Here is an 18,297-nt window from a genome sequence, read left to right as displayed (position 1 = left end):
AGTGTATCTAGTCCGGGCAGAGGCATAGTTCAAAACCACATCCCTTGATTCCTAGCGCTGCTGCTCCAAGAGTTTAAGGACGTTTATGATGAGAGCCACTATTGAGAGCTTACTCTGTGTCAGGAGCGGTGCATACATACCTCGGGAGATGTCCACATTTTGCAAGTAAGAAAAGTGAGGTTCAGGGCGATTTTCTCCACAGTCATGATGCAGGACAGTGGGTGAGTAGCGAGGGTTATAAACCAGGTTTGTGCGACTTGACTGGCAGATCTGTTTGGGGGAATATTAGCTAACATTGAGTGCTTATGACTGAATCCTTTCATAAGGGGGCAAAAGCTTGCCACAGGGAGATGATGGGGAGCGAGGGATGCTCACCGACCTGGTTAAGTTAAATAATAGTGGTCCTGGTTCAGGTATCTTTGCATCCTTTCATTTACCTCAAGGAGAAAAAAAATAAGATTTAACCGTTTTCTCTTTTTACTAACAACTTTTATTGAGAGATCATTCATGTACCATACAATTCACCCATTTAAAGTGTACAATCTAGTGGTTCTTTAAGTATATTCAAAGAGTTGTGCAGCTATCACCACAGTCAACTTTAGAACATTTTCATCACCCTCAAACCATACCCATTAGCAGTCATCCCCATTCTCCTCCAGCCCTAGACTATCACTAATCTACTTTCTGTCTCTGTAGACTTGCCTATTCTGGACATTTCATATACAGCCATAAGTGGCCTTTTATGACTGAGATAATCTCTTTTTTAAACAAAGTCCAGGCCTTGAGCTCAGAGCTTTGGCCTATAACCATCGCAAGCGAGAATTGAATACCATCGTTTTGATTTTGTTGTATTTATTTTTTACCATTCTAGGGTAAGTGATAGGTACTTCCTGTTTATGGTAGTGATAAAGTTTCCTTCTTGAATACATGTTTTTCCATTTTAAAAGTTGATATTTTTAAAGGACAAGATTAAGCAAATAGTAGAGATGGTGTACAGGTGTCTGAAGGCTGGGAACATGGGATATGAATGAAGTTTTGAAAACACTAGGTTGTCTGATTTGAGGCTTTACAGGACATAGTTGGAAAACCACCCTATTATTCCAATTCAATCTCCTAACAGTTCGTAAGAGGAAGTGCATCATTTTACTGATGAAGAAACAGATATAGGGACTTCGCTGGTGGTGCAGTGGTTAAGACTCTGCACTCCCAATACAGGGGCCCTGGGTTCAATCCATGGTCAGGGAACTAGATTCCACATGCATGCTGCAACTAAGAGTTCGCATACCACAACTAAGGAGCCTGCGTACTGCAACTAAGGAGCCAGCAAGCCGCAACTAAGGATCCTGCGAGCCGCAACTGAGGAGCCCACCTGCTGCAACTAAGGAGCCCACGTGCCACAACTAAGGATCCCTCAAGTCACAACTAAGGACCCTGCGAGCTGCAACTAAGGAGGCCACTTGCCGCAACTAAGACCCAGCGCAACCAAATAAATTTAAAAAAAAAAGAAAAAGGAACAGGTATAGAAAAGTTAACTACGGTAACTGGTCCAAGGTCACACAGCTAGTGACAGAACCTAGACTTAACCTAAGGTCTCTTTAATTCCAAAGACTACCTATTAACCAAGTTTGAAAGTAAAACTGGGGGTGAGGAATGGAGTAGCAGGCTTGAGAGAGGACTCTAGCCACTAGACCAAAACATGTGGGGACCAGGCTAGTTGTTTTGGGTATCCCTTCAAACAAATAATCAAATATTTTTTTAAAAAACAATGCAATTTGTGACTCTAAGCAGAGATTCCATCTCAGGCACTGTTGGGGCTTTCTTCCTCTCTCAAGGGCACACCAGAATCCAAGAAGTGTTGCCTGGATAACTAGGGGTGTGTGTATGTGTGTGTGTGTTGGTGCCAGGGAGGGTCTAATCCCTTGTTCATCTTGGCTGCTGTTGGCATCGCTGTCCAAGGGACAGTGGTCCTTTAAAGTCCATGGCTTCTGCCCCATACCACATGCAAGGCACCAGAATCTAGGGCTGCCTGAGACTCCTTGTATGTAGGATCCCATGATTCCTGGAATATCAGGCAGCCACCTACTCCTAGGACTGGCTAGTTTCATGGAGCACAGCCTTGGGGCATGTGCCAGGACTCCCGCTCTCCCCTTCCAGGCCTGGGGACTTTTCCATCCCTTGTCATCACCTCCACCAAGACCCTCTGCCTCCCACCCTCCTACCCTTCTTAATACACTTCATATTCTTTCACTGTTGGCTTTGATAGCACATTAAACTCAGAGCCCATTTCCATTTAAACTAGTTTTCTTTTCCTTGAGGGCAAAGAAAGGAAGGAGCTTAATTTTTAAATCTTAACTTTAAAAATGTAGCATACAGAAGACAAACATACTTGGTCCTCCCCTCACATAGCTGTGCATTTCAGCTTGGACCCAAACTTGAAGTTAATCACGCCTATCCTCCTTCAAAGGCAGTTAGGGTCCATTGTTATTCAACTTGAGTGAGAATCTCAACCCTCACTCCAAGCAGTTTAGATCTAAGAATAATTTTGGGCCATATAGAACCAAATAGCTAACCCGGAGCCAGGTAATACTCTAAGAAACTACATGCATAACCTCACAAAAATCATTTCAACAACTCTGTGAGATAAGTAGTATTATTGTGTCCATTTTACAGATGGGAAAACTGAGGCACGGAGAAGTTAAGTCACTTGTCCAAGGTCCCCCAGTCAGTAAATAGTAGAGGCAGATGTGAGTCCACGTAGTCTGATTGGAGAGCATGTGATCTCGAACACAGAGCACAGACTCTGAAGTCAGACTATTTCCTTCATCATCTACAGCAAAATTTTAGTGTTCCCTATTCTTCGCAACTTTCTAATGAAAGCAGGCTTTTTCTTTTTTTTAATTTTTCTTTATTTATTTTTGGCTGCGTTGGGTCTTCGTTGCTTTGCACGGGCTTTCTCTAGTTGCGGTGAGCGGGGTCTACTCTTGGTTGCAGTGCACGGGATTCTCACTGCAGTGGCTTCTCTTGTTGCAGAGCACGGGCTCTAGGCGCGTGGGCTTCAATAGTTGTGGCACGCGGGCTCAGTAGTTGTGGCGCATGGGCTTAGTTGCTCCGCAGCATGTGGGATCTTCCCAGACCAGGGCTCGAACCCACGACCCCTGCACTGGCAGGTGGATTTTTAACCACTGCGCCACCAGGGAAGTATGAAAGCAGGCTCTTTTTTTTTTTTTCCTTTTTTTTTCAATTTCAAAATTAAACTCAAAGACCACTGTAAAGAGAGTGTTCCTGTAAAGAAAGGAGTCTCACAGTCTGCTCTAAGGAGACATTTTCTGCCACGGCTTTCAGAGCAGCAAGTGGGCTGAGGGGCTTGGAGTTTGGGGGAAAGGAGATGGGGATCCTTGAACCTTGTGGGGAGCAAGGACATGATGGTAACAGTGGCTCCCATTGACTGGGTCTTCCTAACATGCCAGGCCCTAGGTTAAGTGCTAGATAGAGGGGTATATGTAATGTGTATGTTTACATGAGACACACACTAGAGGTCAAGTTTTTATCCACCGCCCTACTCTACACTTCTAGATTTTTAGAGGGGAGTTTTTTTAGAGATCACTTCATACCTCCTAATTTATAGGTGAGGAATCATTTCGGTTCATTCCTCAACAGCCATGGAAGTTCTGTTCTATGCTGGGCCCCATGCTGAGCTCTTAGGAAAGATAGAAAAGAACAATTCAAGGTGTTAGCAATAGGAATCTCTGGGTGGTAGGAATATAGTGTTACTCTTATTTTTTCTTATCTGTATTTCTGTACTTTCTTTCTTTCTTTCTTTCTTGGCCATGCCATGTGGCTTGTGGGATCTTAGTTCCCTGACCAGGGATCGAACCTGGGCCCTCAGCAGTAAAAGCGCAGAGTCCTAACCACTGGACCACCAGGGAATTCCCTGTATTTTCTTTTTCATAATAAAATAAAAATAAGTTCCCCCCCCCCATTATGCCCCTACATGTACCGTACTCTTTCTCCAGTTTAAATGATTACACACCTCAAAACCCCATGGTGGGAGAAATTCCAGTTAAGGAATTCAAGACCTTGTACTAGAGAGGTGTCCTCCTAATTCACATGGCAGCTGCATCTGCAGTCCCATCATGACACCCCACTTTCCTCCTCTCAAATCCCCAATGGGCCCAGGAATTGGCATCTGAACCCAATTTTCCATAACAGTGATTCTCAGTGGGGCCTGAGCATTCAGAAAAGCATAGGGCAGATTTGATTGTCATAATTTCTGAGGCCGCTACAGGCATGCAGTTAGCAGGGACAAGGGATGGTGGTCATCCTGTAATTCACCAGGCAGTGTCCACAGAAAAGGTCATGCCCAGAACGCCAGTGGACTCCTGTAGGCTGGCCTGGTGGCCTGGGAGGTGTTTGGGCCTGGAAATACTGCCCAACTGGATCATGCCTACCCAGCTGATCAGATCTAACCTCTTGGGAAGTTTGAAAGCCAGACCCAGAAAAAGTGAACTGAAACAGCAGGGGCCATGAGAGCCCATATCAGGAGTCTGGTGGGGTCACTGTGCTGGGAGTGAATGTGCCACTTCTAGGGAACAAGGACGTTCCAGGGACCCCATGACTTCCGTGGGTCTCAAAGGGCATGACCAATGTCCCAAGTGTCTGTGAGGCTCCGCCATAAATGCTCAGCAGCTACATGGGATATATAAACCTATGAAAAATCCTACACATTTTTTTCTTTTACTGAAAGTTACTGAATAGGCATAGAGTGGCATTTTAAATATTTTTAAACTACTTCCTCTATTAATGGATATTCTATATACCCTTCCTTATTTTGTTGAAATGTTTTAGGATTCATTCTTTCTGTGGGTTATTTTGGGATAGGTAGCATGCCCTCTGAGAGGGATATTCTTCTATGGAATGTTTGTTGCCTTTTTAATTTTTACAGCTCCAGGTCCCAAGGTCATAACAAGGAATGATTTGAAATTTGTATGAACTGGATCTGAAATCCTCAGAGTTGCCTATAAGTTGAACAGAAAGAAGTAAATTCACATATTTAAGTGTTTGGATAAGTAGACTTTGTGACTGGGGAAGTATTATACCCCTGAACAACATCTAGCTAAATATTTTGTTCAATATATAATTTTTGTTAATTAAAATAATTAACGTTATAGGCTCAGAGAGGGAAAGCAATTGGCTCAGAGTCACACAGCAAGTTAGTGCAAAGCTAGAACTACAACTTTGGTTCCTTATCTTGAAGCTCAGTGCTCTTTCCATTCGTTCTCTCCCCATGACTGTTGACTCACAAAGCTATGGGCAAGGAGGAAGTTTGGCTTAAGAGTGAAGCTGGGGGAATTCCCTGGCAATCCAGTAGTTAGGACTCTGCACTTTCAGTGCCGAGGGCCTGGGTTCAATCTCTGGTCCGGGAACGAAGAACCACGCAAGGCACGCAATGTGGCCAAAAATATATATAAGATAAAATTTTAAAAAGAGTGAAGCTGAAAAGAAAAGGAAGATGAAGTAGAGGTCATAACAGGAAGGCAAACATCTTAAGGCTTTTTTTGTTGTTGTATCAGCATTCTATTGTTGTAGCAAATTACCACATATTTGGTGGCTTAAAATAACATAGATTTATTATCTTACAGTGTTAGAGGTCAGAAGTCCAGCGTGGCCCCACTGGACTAAAATCAAGGGGTAGGGAGCGCTGTGTTCCTCCCAGGGCTCTAGAGGAGGATCCGTTTCCTCACCTTTTCCCGCTTCCGGAGGAACTCCATAATCCTTGGCTTGTGGCCCCCTTCCCCCTTCTTCAGAGCAGCAATGTTGCATCTCTCTGACCATTCTTCCACAGTTACGTCTCCCTCTGACCATAACCAGAAAAGGTTTTCCAATTTTAAGGACTCGTATGATTACACTGGCCACCTGGATTATCCCGGATAATGTCCCTGTCTCAAGGACTTCAGTTTAATCACATCTGCAGAGTCCCTTCTGCCATGTAAAGTAACAGATTCAGAGGTTCTGGGGATTAGGATGTGGACATTTTAGGACATTAGACAAAGGCCATTATTCTCCCTATCACAGTTATGAAATATCATGCATAGACATTCATAGAGAAATAGCTTAACATGATATTATAGGACAAAATACCCTCATAACCACCACCCAGAACCAGAAATAAACATTGCCAGAATCTTGGCAAGAACTCTTCCCTCAATCTTGTTTTGGTTGCATTTGCCTGAAAATTTTTGTCCGTTTATCTGAAACATTTTTGTCACTTTATGTGTTTCCTATAAATTGCTTATAGCTAGATTTTAAAGTCATTTAGTTTCTGCCTTATAATAGGTTAATCAGTCTGTTCATATTTATTGTAATAAACAATATACTTTTTTCTTTCTACCTTATTTTACATTTACTATTTATTTTTCATTAATGTTTTCCTGTTTGCTTTTTTTTAAAACTTTTGTTGACTTGGTCAAGTTTCTATTTATTGCCATCCACCCTCCCCTTTATTAAGCTGCTAGTGTTTATCTTTTCTTTCCTAGCAATCACAATTATTCTTAAATTGTTGTATCAGTACATGGTAATAATCCTACTCCTTCACCAAAATGTTTTACTTGCCCATTCCCACACAATCTCCTGAAAGATGATACCTTTAGAATGCTGTTAACTTCCCCACTCTCCCTACTCCTGGAGTTTTACTAAGATAGTTTACAGGGGTTCTTTTTTGTTCTACTCTATTATTAGGTTTTTCATTAAAGTTCATGACTTCTGCAAAAGAATCCTTACTTAATACCTAAAGCACAAATTCCCAGTCTATCTCCTACCATTTAAACCGAACTATATATATCGCAAGATTCGTTGCTCACCTCTGCTACCCCATCTCTTCCTCTTGCATTATCATGAGCTCTCAATCAGTATTGAGAGAGTTTCTTGAGCACTTCCCTCAGATAGGCATGCACATGATCCATGCACTGAATCCTGTAGGTTAGCAGATGTCTTTCTTTTGCCCTGGTTGAGAAGTGACACGATGACTTGCTTTGATTTTTGGGTTACATTCCTTTTCTCTTAGCAGTCTGTATTCTACTGTCTCCTAGCTCATAGGATTGCAGATGGGTGGTCTTAAACTAGTCTGATTCTTGCTCCTTTATAAGTAACCTAGTCTTTCTGTCTGGAAGCTTGCAAATTGTAGTGGTGGTTGTTGTTTTCTGCCTCTGGAATTTAGGAATTTCATCAGGATATGTCTAGATGTTTATCTTCATTCATGTCAGTCTTTTAATCTTCAGACTCAAATTTCCCTCTCCACCTGTTACTTTTCTCTCCTTTGGGGACTCCTATTATTTGTGTGTTAAGTCTTCTGGATCTGTCCTTCAAATTTACATTTAATGGTATGATTTCTTTTCCCTTGTATTTTTGATGTGTTGTAAGATTTCTTCCAGTATCTTTGAGTCTCTCATTACTGACTGTGCCAATTACCAAGTATGTCTATTTTAATGATAAATTCAGGCATTGAAGAAATAACCACAGAATGGGTCTATGGGCCACCTAGGCCCACTGAATTGGCCTGGAGTTAAGATTCCATCATCACCTGGCTGCTGTAAGTATCTACTTTGACTGGTAGATCACAGTGGCATTTTGGGTCCCTAGGAATGTGTCCATTAGAGCCAATGTCTAATAACCCATGAAGGGTCTGGATAGTTCCTTTTACCCAGTGTACACCCTAGTAAAACGGCCACAGGTCCCTTTGGGGAAGGCTTAGGGAAACACTTATGATGAATACTTGCAGCAATGGTACAAGGTCCTTCCTCAAGGAGACTTAGCATCACCCTCAGTTAAGCGACTCTAGGTCTATGATTGACTTGGGTCTGCGAACTAGTGACAGGCTATGATTCTCCACTGTGACAACTCAAATCAGAATTTTGGCTACCAGGCCTAGGGTTTCTCCTGTAGATCAAGCAGAAGAGAAACACTTCCAGAATGGTGGAGTGAGGACCTCTGAAAATTGACTCCTTCATAAAAACAAGAAGAACTCTGGCTAAAATGGTCAAAATAAGCTTTTTCAGAACTCTGAAAATTAACCAAAGCCTAGCTACAACCCAAGGAGCATTTACTCCAGAAAAACAGCTGTGCCCCAGTGAGAACAGTGAACTTTGTGCAGTTTTAACTTGCCTTAGTCCCATTCTCCTCCTCACAGGTTCACAGAAACCTTGAAAACTAAAAGCCTCACAACTAAAGGAATTGTGAAAACCCGTGCTTAGTAGCCACAGGAGGGGGAACAGGTTTGAATCTCCGTAACAGCTCCATTCCCAGAGAAGTATCTCTGTTTGGTAGCTCTCTGAAAAGCTCTATTCTCAGAGTTTGTCTTTATTTGACCCGACTCAGAACTCTCCCTGTGCTACAGCCATATCCCTAGGGATAGGTTGAAACATCCCTAGTTTAAAACAATCAGTGGCCATTGTTTAATATCACAGCAGCCTGAGATGGTGATACCAGTTTTGGGATAACGAGAGGCTGGACCTCAGTCCCTGGTTGGGGAACTAAGATCCCGCAAACTGTGCAGCACGGCCAAAAAATTAAAAAATAAAAACTTAAAAAAAAAAAGAGGCTAGCGACTTCCCTGGTGGCACAGTGGTTAAGGCTCTGCGTTCCCAATGCAGGGGGCCCAGGTTCCATTCCTGGTCAGGGAACTAGATCCCACGTGCATGCTGCAGCTAAGAGTTCGTGTACCACAACTAAGGAGCCCACATCCCGCAACTCCCTAAGGAGCCTACCTACTGCAACTAAGACCCGGCGCAACCAACTAAATAAATAAATATTAAAAAAAAAAAAAAAAAAAGAGGCTGGACCAAAAAAAAACACAAAAAAACTTAAAAGGAAAAACTAGGGAATGAAGTATCCATAGAGGGCTTTGAAAAGCCCTGACACATTCCTGGGAATCCCTATAAGGTCACAAGCATGAGTAGGGCTGTATGCACTCAGGAAAGACCTGAGAAGACCCTAAGCTCTTACCTCTAGCTGACCTTGATGCTCTGTGCAAGCAGGAAGTGGAAGTTAAAGCAGTGTTGCGCACACACACACACACAGAGCCCCTCAGAAAAGGCTAGGAAATTTATTGGTTGAATGCATTAGAGGAAATCTCTGTCCAATCATTAGCTGACCACTAAGCAAGCTAATCGAGCACAGACTTCAGTGGCCATGCGCAAAGAATGCAGTCTTTACAGAATTCATCTAGGAAAGTTCGTAAACAGCAGCAACAACAACAACAAAGCCTGAGGAGGGGTGGAATCAGATTTTTGGAGTTGCCACCTTATAATATTTAAGATGTCACTGTCAATAAAAAAAATTATGAGACATGCAAAGAAACAGGAAAGTATGGCCCATACAAAGGAAAAAAAGGAGTCAAAAGAAACTGTCCCTGAGGAAGTTATCAGACAAAGTCTTTAAATCAGATATTATAAATATATTCAAAGAACTAAAGGAAACCACGCCTAAAGAATCAAAAGGAAGTGTGGGAATGATGTCTCACCAAACAGAGACTATTAATAAGCATATAGAAAGATTAAATTTATATTAAAAATGTGCATGTATGTATGTGTATACACATGCATACATATATATATATATATCTCAAATAGAAATAGAAATTTTGGAGCTCAACAGTACAAAAGTACAATTGAAAGATTCACTAACAGGGCTCAATAGAGGATTTGACTTGGCAGAAGAAAGAATCAACACACTTGAAGACAGGTCAATTGCGATTACCCAGTCTGAGGAATAGAAAGAAAAAAGAATGAAGAAAAAGGAATGGAGCCCCCAGACACCTGTGGGACACCATCAGATGTACTAATATACATATAATGAGAGTCCCAGATGGAGAGAAGAGAAAGGGGCAGAAAGAGTGTCTGGGGACTTCCCTGGTGGTGCAGTGGTTAAGAATCTGCCTGCCAATGCAGGGGACACAGGTTCGAGCCCTGCCCCAGGGAGATCCCATCTGCCACGGAACAACTAAGCCTGCACACCACAACTACTGAGCCTGCGCTCAGAGCCCACAAGCCACAACTACTGAAGCTTGTGGGCTCTAGGGCCCGTGTGCTGCAACTCCTGAGCCCACGTGCTGCAACTACTGAAGTCCTCACACCTAGAGCCCATGCTCTGCAATGAGAAGCCACCACAATGAGAAGCCCATGCACCACAACTACGAGTAGCCCCTGCTCACTGCAACTAGAGAAAGCCCACATGCAGCAACCAAGACCCAAACGCAGCCAAAAAAAAAAAGTATTTGAAGAAATAATTTCCCTGACTTTGATGTTTTAAAAAATTAATTGGGGCTTCCCTGGTGGTGCAGTGGTTAAGAATCCACCTGCCAACCCAGGGGACGCAGGTTCAAGCCCTGGTTGGGAAGATCCCACATGCCACAGAGCAACTAAGCCTGTGCACCACAACTGCTGAGCCTGTGCTCTACAGCCCACGAGCCACAACTACTGAGCTCACACGACATAACTACCGAAGCCTGCACATCTAGAGCCCATGCTCTGCAACAAGAGAAGCCACTGCAATGAGAAGCCCGCGTACTGCAACAAGGAGTAGCCCCCGCTCGCCGCAACTAGAGAAAACCCGTGCACAGCAACAAAGACCCAACACAGCCAAAAATAAATAAATTAAATAAATAAATTAAAAAATTAATCTACACAGCCAAGAAGCTCAAAGTAGGATAAACTGAGAGATTCACATCTAGACATATCATAATCAAACTGTTGAAAGACAGAGAGAATACTGAAAGCAGCAAGAGAAAAAACGAATCATCGTGTACAAGGGATCTTCCATAAGATCAACAGCTAACTTCTTATCAGAAACTATGGAGGCCAGAAGACAGTGAGATAACATATGCAAAGTGCTGAAAGAACAAAACTGTCAACCAAGAAATCTATACCCAGCAAAACAATCCTTCAAAAAAATAAAGGAGAAATTAAGACATTCCCAGATAAACAAAAATGGAGAGAATTTGTTCCTAGCAGACCTACCTTACAAGAAATTCAGAGGGACTCCTTCAGGCTGAAATGAAAGGACTAGACAGTAACTCAAATCCACATGAGGAAATAAAGAACATCAATAACGGAAACTATATAAGTATATAGAAAAGACAGTATAAATATATTTTGTTTATAATTTTTATATTTTAAAGACAACTGCAAACATTGTAAAACAATATACCCCAATAAAATTTAAAAAATAATAATTAAAAAAAGACAACTGCAAAAAGCAATAATTGTAAAACTGTGTTTATGGGCTTATAATAAATAAAGATGTAACATGTATGACAATAATAGCACAAAGGGGACTTCCCTAGTGGTGCAGTGGTTAAGAATCCACTTGCCAATGCAGGGTTCATGGGTTTGACCCCTGGTCCGGGAAGATCCCTCATGCTGCAGAGCAACTAAGCCCGTTCATCACAACTACTGAGCCTGCGCTCTAGAGCCCGCAAGCCAGAACTACAGAGGCCTGCGAGCCACAACTACAGAAGCCCACGCACTGAGAGCCCATGCTCCGCAATAAGAGAAGTCACCGCAATGAGAAGCCCATGTACCACAACGAAGAGTAACCCCTGCTCACCGCAACTAGAGAAAGCCCACACTCAGCAATGAAGACCCAAAGCAGCCAAAGATAAATAAGTAAATAAATAAATAAATTTAAAAATAAAAATAATAGCACAAAGGAGGAGTGAGAAAAGGGAGCTATATAGGAGCAAGTTTTTATATACTACTGAAATTAAGTTGGCATTAACATGAACTAGATTTTTTTTTAAAATAAATTTATTTTATTTATTTATTTTTGGCTGCATTGGGTCTTCGTTGCTGCATGCGGGCTTTCTCTAGTTGCAGTGAAGGGGGACTACTCTTCATTGTGGCACGCAGTCTTCTCATTGTGGTGGCTTCTCTTGTTGCAGAGTGCGGGCTCTAGGCACATGGGCTTCAGTAGTTGTGGCACGTGGGCTCAGTAGTTGTGGCTTGCAGGCTCTAGAGCACAGGCTCAGTAGTTGTAGTGTGTGGGCTTAGTTGCTCTGCGGCGTGTGGGATCCTCCCAGACCAGGGCTCAAACCTGTGTCCCCTGCATTGGCAGGTGGATTCTTAACCACTGCACCACCAGAGAAGCCCAACTAGATTGTTTTAAGTAGAGATGTCAATTGTAATTCCCAGGGAAACCACTAAAAAAGTAACTCAAAAGAACAGAATAAAACAACAAGGGAATTAAAATGGAATACTAGAAAATATTTAACACAAAAAGAAAGTGGTAGTGGAGAAACATAGGAACAAAAAAGAAAAGAATTATAAATAACAAATAGCCAAATGACAGATATAAATCCTATCTATTAGCAATTGCATTAAATGTAAATGGACTAAACATTGCAGTCAAAAGATAGAGATTGGCAGAATAGATTTTAAAAACCCAACGTGATCCAACTATATGCTGTCTTTATAATCAATGACATCAATAGGTTGAAAGTAAAAGGATAAAAAAAGATATGCTATGCAAAAGCAACTATAAGAGATGTGGAGTGGCTATACTAATTACCAGACAAAACAGAATTTAAAACAAAACTTGTTACTAGAGACAAAAGACATTTTATAGTGATAAAAAGGTTGATCCCTCAGGAAGACATAATAATTATAAACATATAAGTACCTAAAAACAGAACCCCAAAATACATGAAACAAAACCTGACATAATTGAGGGGAGAAATAGACAATTCAACAATAATAGTTGGAGACTTTCATACTGTACTTTCAATAATGGATGAAATAACTAGATAGAAGGTCAAGAAGGAAACAAATCCAACAATAGTGGAGTAGGTTTCCCATTTATTTCATTGCTAGGGACAGTGAACAAATACCATTGCCAAAGATCTCTGCTAGCCAAGAAATCAGATTGCCTGGTGGTCCCTGCTGCCCTTTACAGTTAATGTGTCCACCTCATCTGGATCCCATGATACCCACCAATAGCAGGGAGTCCAAATAAATGGTGATACCCCCTACAGTCATACCAGGCCTACAAAGAAGAATAACCAGAGAGCTTTTCAAGCATGGAGATGCTCCCTTCAGTGTTTTAGCAAAGGGTCCTCTCACTGAATACAGTTGACAGGTTACACATGATAAATCAGTCTATCACCCAAGCCTTTGGATTCTCTCTTCTATGTGATGCCAGGAGAACTCTAGTATCTCAACTTCACTAAATTTCAGTCAGCTAACCAAATAACTTCTCAGTGCCAACTTCAGGTGTGTGAGCTAGCACATTAAATCTGGGATCTTTAGTAAATACACCCATATAAGTGAATGTGGCCCTATCTAGTGTTATATTCTACCCTCATTGGTCTAACACCCTTAGAATCCATTCTCACACACTCCTTAGGTTTCCGCCAACATATTAGCAATGTATTGCTATTCTTTCGATGTGTAAGCTGTTTCTTCCTGGATCATGGTGTGTACCTGTCTTCCTGAAATGTGTTGAGACTTGACCCTTGTTAAAGGCTTAGAGGCAACAGGGTAGTTGTGGTGAATTTTGAGTGGAATGAGCACCCCCTTTCAAGGCATTTGCCCCAGGTGAGGTTTTCACAGGGTTTTCAGACAGAGAACAGCTAGTCTCATCAGACACAGAAGAGCAAGCCACTTCCACCGGCAAAGGAGACTCAGAATGACTTGGGAGTTCACTATTGTCTGCTTCATCTGATTCCAACCAGATGCACCTTCCGAATTTCTGGACCTTATTCTTTCCTGATTGATACCCTAGTTTTCCCATGACAGATTTGATAAGAGTGTGAATTCAACTGTCCTTATAAATCATCAACTTACACAATTAAATTTTGTGTCTGACTTTTAGCAATATCAGCCCTGGGTCTACATAATTAAAAGATAGATTTAGGACTGTCATGTAAGTATCCTGGTTCTCAGATTGTGACTTGTGCTGGAAGTGAAGAGACCCGAGTTTGTCATTTTCTCTCTGTAGTCACCCAAGTGCACTGCAAAGAATCCATCCTACACCACAGGTCTGAGTCATTACTACTGCTGTAGGAGTCAAGGGCAGCAGCCAGTTGGGCTCCCAAGGCATGAGCTTCAGTTGGCATCTCATCACAGTCAACTACAGGCAACAGTTTGATTAACTGTGATGCCACTGCATACCGTGGATTGCTAGCATCCCATTTCCCATTGGTTAGGAGCTCAGCACTGTGCTCAAACTCAAGGGTATGACCATATCATTGCAAAATCCCATCTTTGTGAGTCTTTCTCCTGGGACCATCCCAGTACCAATTATTATATCAATCAAGGTCTAACCAGGAGAAAGAAGCCACAATGGGAAAGTTTAACATAAACAATTATTAACAGGGGATTGGAATAATAGGGAATTGGCTAATTAGAGCTAAAGACAATTCTAAAGAATACAGAAACAGAGGTGTTAAGATCAGCTACTCTATCTAGGACTGAGATAGAGAGCCCAAGGAAGAGTCCTCTCCCACGAGGCTGAGATCCAGACTTCACTTGAAAGGACATGGCAGAGAAGTCGCTGACTGCCTCACCAATGGGACTTCCTGGAAATTTGCCCTCTGGGGTGTCATGCATGAAATTTCATGTCATGCATGAAATTTGCCCTCATGGGGTTCCAGCACTGCTGGAACCAAGATTGTAGGAAGTGTTCTGTACAGGAACCCAGTGCTGGAGAGAGCTTTGCCAGTACAGGGATCAAGCACTGTATAAAGTCATACCATTGTGCAGTCAAGAGCCAGATGTATAATCAGGGAGAGCCCAGTGCTGGAGAAAGCCGCACCAAGAATCAAGCACTGTTGTCGTTAGAGAAGGTGCGCTCGGTGAGAGCAGAGTGCTGGAGGAAACCAGACTGCTACCAAAGTCCAGTGCTGGAGGAAACCAGACTGCTACCAAAGTCAAGTGCTGGAGAAAACCAGACTGCTGCCAAAGTCAAGTGCTGGAGAAAGCTTGCTCTGCCGGAGATCAGTGCTAGAGGAAGCCTCGTGAGGTGCAAAAGAAGTCTGAAGCGTCAAGAGTCCACTCACTGCAAAGTCAGCTTGTGGTCTGGGGTCTGTGGTGACCACGTCGGGGTAGAGAGGGTGCGACAAGGTGGTTGCAAGTTGGGGGCTGCGAGCTCCTCAAAGGACTCCTCACTCTCACACACATCTAAGGCAGGGAACCACTGGTTGTGCCCCTGCAAAACTGTGCAGCAAGCGCAAGAAAAAAACCAAACCTCAACGGGATCAGAGCCAGGAAAAGCATCCCCTTCCTCTTTCAATGTCCCTCTAGCGCCCTCTACTGACAAAGCTTAACTGCCAGGAGAAACGCACAAATAGTCCAGTCCAGTATCTCAGAGCAGATACTAGAGCCTGAATTTGGAGCTGAGAGGCAATAAATTGAAAACTGTCTTAGTGGCAGAATCCCCACATAGGGTCTCTGACCCACAGACTGGGGACCAATATGGCAAGGAGGGCTAAGTGAAAGTCCCACTTCCTACAAAGACAGCAAACCAGTAAAAATACCACATCCCTGGGAGAAGTGCAGAGATTCATGCCAAAGAATTGAAAGAAGCAGGGGTAGTGAGACCTATCACATACCCATTTAACCCGCCAGTCTCTCCTGTGCAGGAGTCAGATGGAAAATGATGGTGGACCTTCATGAACTTAATCAGGTGACGCTTCCAATTGCAGCTGCTGTCCCAAATTTAGTACCTTTCCCCTGGTATTTGGTATGCAGCTATCAACTTGGTTTTTCTTCCATACCAGTATGCAAGGTTCACCAGAGCGGTTTCCTTTTTAGCTGGCAAGGCCACCATGTAACTTCAGGTGGCCTGAGGGCTCTGTCAGTTCCGCTCTGCCCTAATAGAGTCTGCAAAGATCTTAATCATTAACATCCCACAAAACACCACAGTGGTCCACTATATTGACAACATTACTGGATCTGATGAGCAGCAAGTAACAAGTACTTTAATTGCCCTAATAAGACATATGCAAACTAGAAAGTGGGAGATAAGCCCCACTAAAGATTCAGTGAAGTTTCTGGAGATGCAGTGGCCTAGAGTATGAAAAGGTGTCTCCTCCAAGGTGAAAGACAAGTTGCTCCTCATACAACCTACTCCCCCTAAAAGAGGCCCAGTGCTTGGTAGGCCTATTTGGAGTTTGGAGGTAGTGTACCTCATCGATAGAGTCACCTGGGAGGTGCCAGTTTTGAGTAGGGACAAGAGCAAGAGGAGGCTCTGTGACATGTTCAGGCTGCATTACAGCTGCCCTATCTCTTGGTATTTATGATCCCCCAGAGCCAGTGATACTCCAGCAAGCACCAAAAGCAGAATCAAAGCACAGACTCATAGGACTTTTGATAAGTGTAGGCTCTTTTCTGTAGATAACTCTTCTGCTTTTCAGCAAGAGTCTCTGGCTTGCTATTGGGACTTGGTAGGAACCGACCACCTAACAAGGTAACATCAGGTGACCATGCAACCTGAGCTTCTCATCATGAATGGGGTGTTGTCTGACCAACCCAACCACGAGGTTGGGTGTGCACAGCAGCAATCTATCATCACTTGATATAAGAGATCAGGCTTGGAAAGGTCCAGAAGGTGCGAGCCATTTACAGGACCAGGTGGCTCCTGTTGCATGGTCTTCTCTCCCTCAATCACTGGCTATGACCTTCTGGGGTGTCCCTTACACCCAGCTGACTGATGAAGACTCAAGCCTGTTTACAGATGGGTCTGGCTGATAGGCCGTTATGACCTGACAGTGGACAGCTACAGCCCCCGCCCCCCAGCTGGGTGAACCTGGAGGACAGTGGTGAAGAAAAGTCCTCACGGTGGACAGGACGTCGAGCAGTGCATTTTGGCTGTTGACTATGTCCGGCATGAGAAATGGCCAGAAGTACGGACCTATGCTAATTCATGTGTCAGATAGGATTTCCTTCCTTTTCAAGGCTGAATAATATTCCATTGCATGTATATACCACATTTTGTTTATCCATTCATCTGTTGTTTCTGTCCCTTGACTATTGTGAATAATGCTGCTATAAACATGGGTGTTCAAATATTTTTTTTGAGACTCTGCCTTCAATTCTTTTGGATATATACCCAGTAGCAGTGGAATTGCTGGATCTTTTTTGAGGGCCCACCATACTATTTTCCATAGCAGCTGCACCATTTTACATTTCCACCAACAGTGAACAAGGGTTTCAATTTCTCCACATCCTCACCAACATTTATTTTCTGTTTGTTTTTTTTTTAATAGTAGCCATCCTAATGAGTGTGAGGTGGCATCTCGTGGTTTTGATTTGCATTTTACTGATAATTAGTGATGTTGAGCATCTTTTCATATGCTTGCTGGTCAGTTTGTGTATGTTCTTTCGAGAAGTGTCTTTTCAAGTTTTTTGCCCATTTTTCAGTCGGGTTGTTTGTTTTATTGTTTTTATATTGTGGGAGTTCTTTAGATAGCCTGAATGTTAATCGCTTATCATAGAATCCAGGGATCTTTTTGATGAGACCTGTAGATCGGTATTTTTTAAAGCTCCTTCGCGTGTCCTCTCTTAGGAAATGAGACAGTGTGTTTAAGTTAGTTCTCATCAGGACAAATGGGTATATCATCCTATAGGAATAGAGCGTGGAAATTTCCTACCGGGTTACTATATGTATCCATCAGTGCTGTCCAGTCATGGTAACCCTGTTCTTCCAGGGTCACTGGACACACAGTTCCCTGGGTCTATTCTTTCCTCCTTGCACAGATAGGAATGAGTTCATATTTATGCCTTATAAATAGAGGAAGAATAGAAGAAACAAAATTTCCATATATTAACACTCTCCTACTTATAAAAAGCATCAAGATTATACATATCTATTCTCATCACCTTTCTTTATCTAAGAAAGGCAGTACAACTACCTTTTTGAAGACTTGATATTAACTATACTTTGGGGTAGCTTAGGGTCTCACAGCCTTTCCCAGATATTTCCCTTAAGCATAACGATCGTCATATTTTTTAGGGTGCTCAAATCGTTACAGGTTGGACAATGGCCGTCCATTTACTTAGTGTCTTTCTCTTTGTAACACTACCCCTGACATCCTTGAAAATATCCTTGCTTTCTGGCCTCAACAGGATGCTTGTAGACCCATCCTGATTTTTCTTGTATCAAGAAATGGACTCCACCAAAAAAAAAAAAAAAAAAAAGAAATGGAATCCACTACCCTCCTAGGACTCCTGGTTATTTTAATGGTAAATAATATGACACCAACATCTGGGCATTAGGGGTATACATGAGAGTTAGTAGCGGGGTACTGGA

The 18,297-nt window shown here is 42.6% G+C and overlaps 1 protein-coding gene and 1 non-coding gene across 3 annotated transcripts in view; one reads left to right on the top strand and one right to left on the bottom strand.

Annotated features, from left to right (window-relative positions):
- The window catches only part of BCL7C (BAF chromatin remodeling complex subunit BCL7C), a 41,000-nt gene that overhangs the window by 13,245 nt on the left and 9,458 nt on the right, over positions 1-18,297 (top strand). The gene's annotated exons all lie outside the window — the stretch shown is intronic.
- TRNAK-UUU (transfer RNA lysine (anticodon UUU)) lies at positions 3,854-3,926 on the bottom strand. Its single transcript has one exon. It is a non-coding gene; the product is annotated as a tRNA-Lys (tRNA).

This window comes from Orcinus orca, chromosome 16 (genome assembly GCF_937001465.1).
Source record: "Orcinus orca chromosome 16, mOrcOrc1.1, whole genome shotgun sequence".
Taxonomy (NCBI): Eukaryota; Metazoa; Chordata; class Mammalia; order Artiodactyla; family Delphinidae; genus Orcinus; species Orcinus orca.
This window is presented reverse-complemented; position numbering and strand designations above follow the sequence as displayed.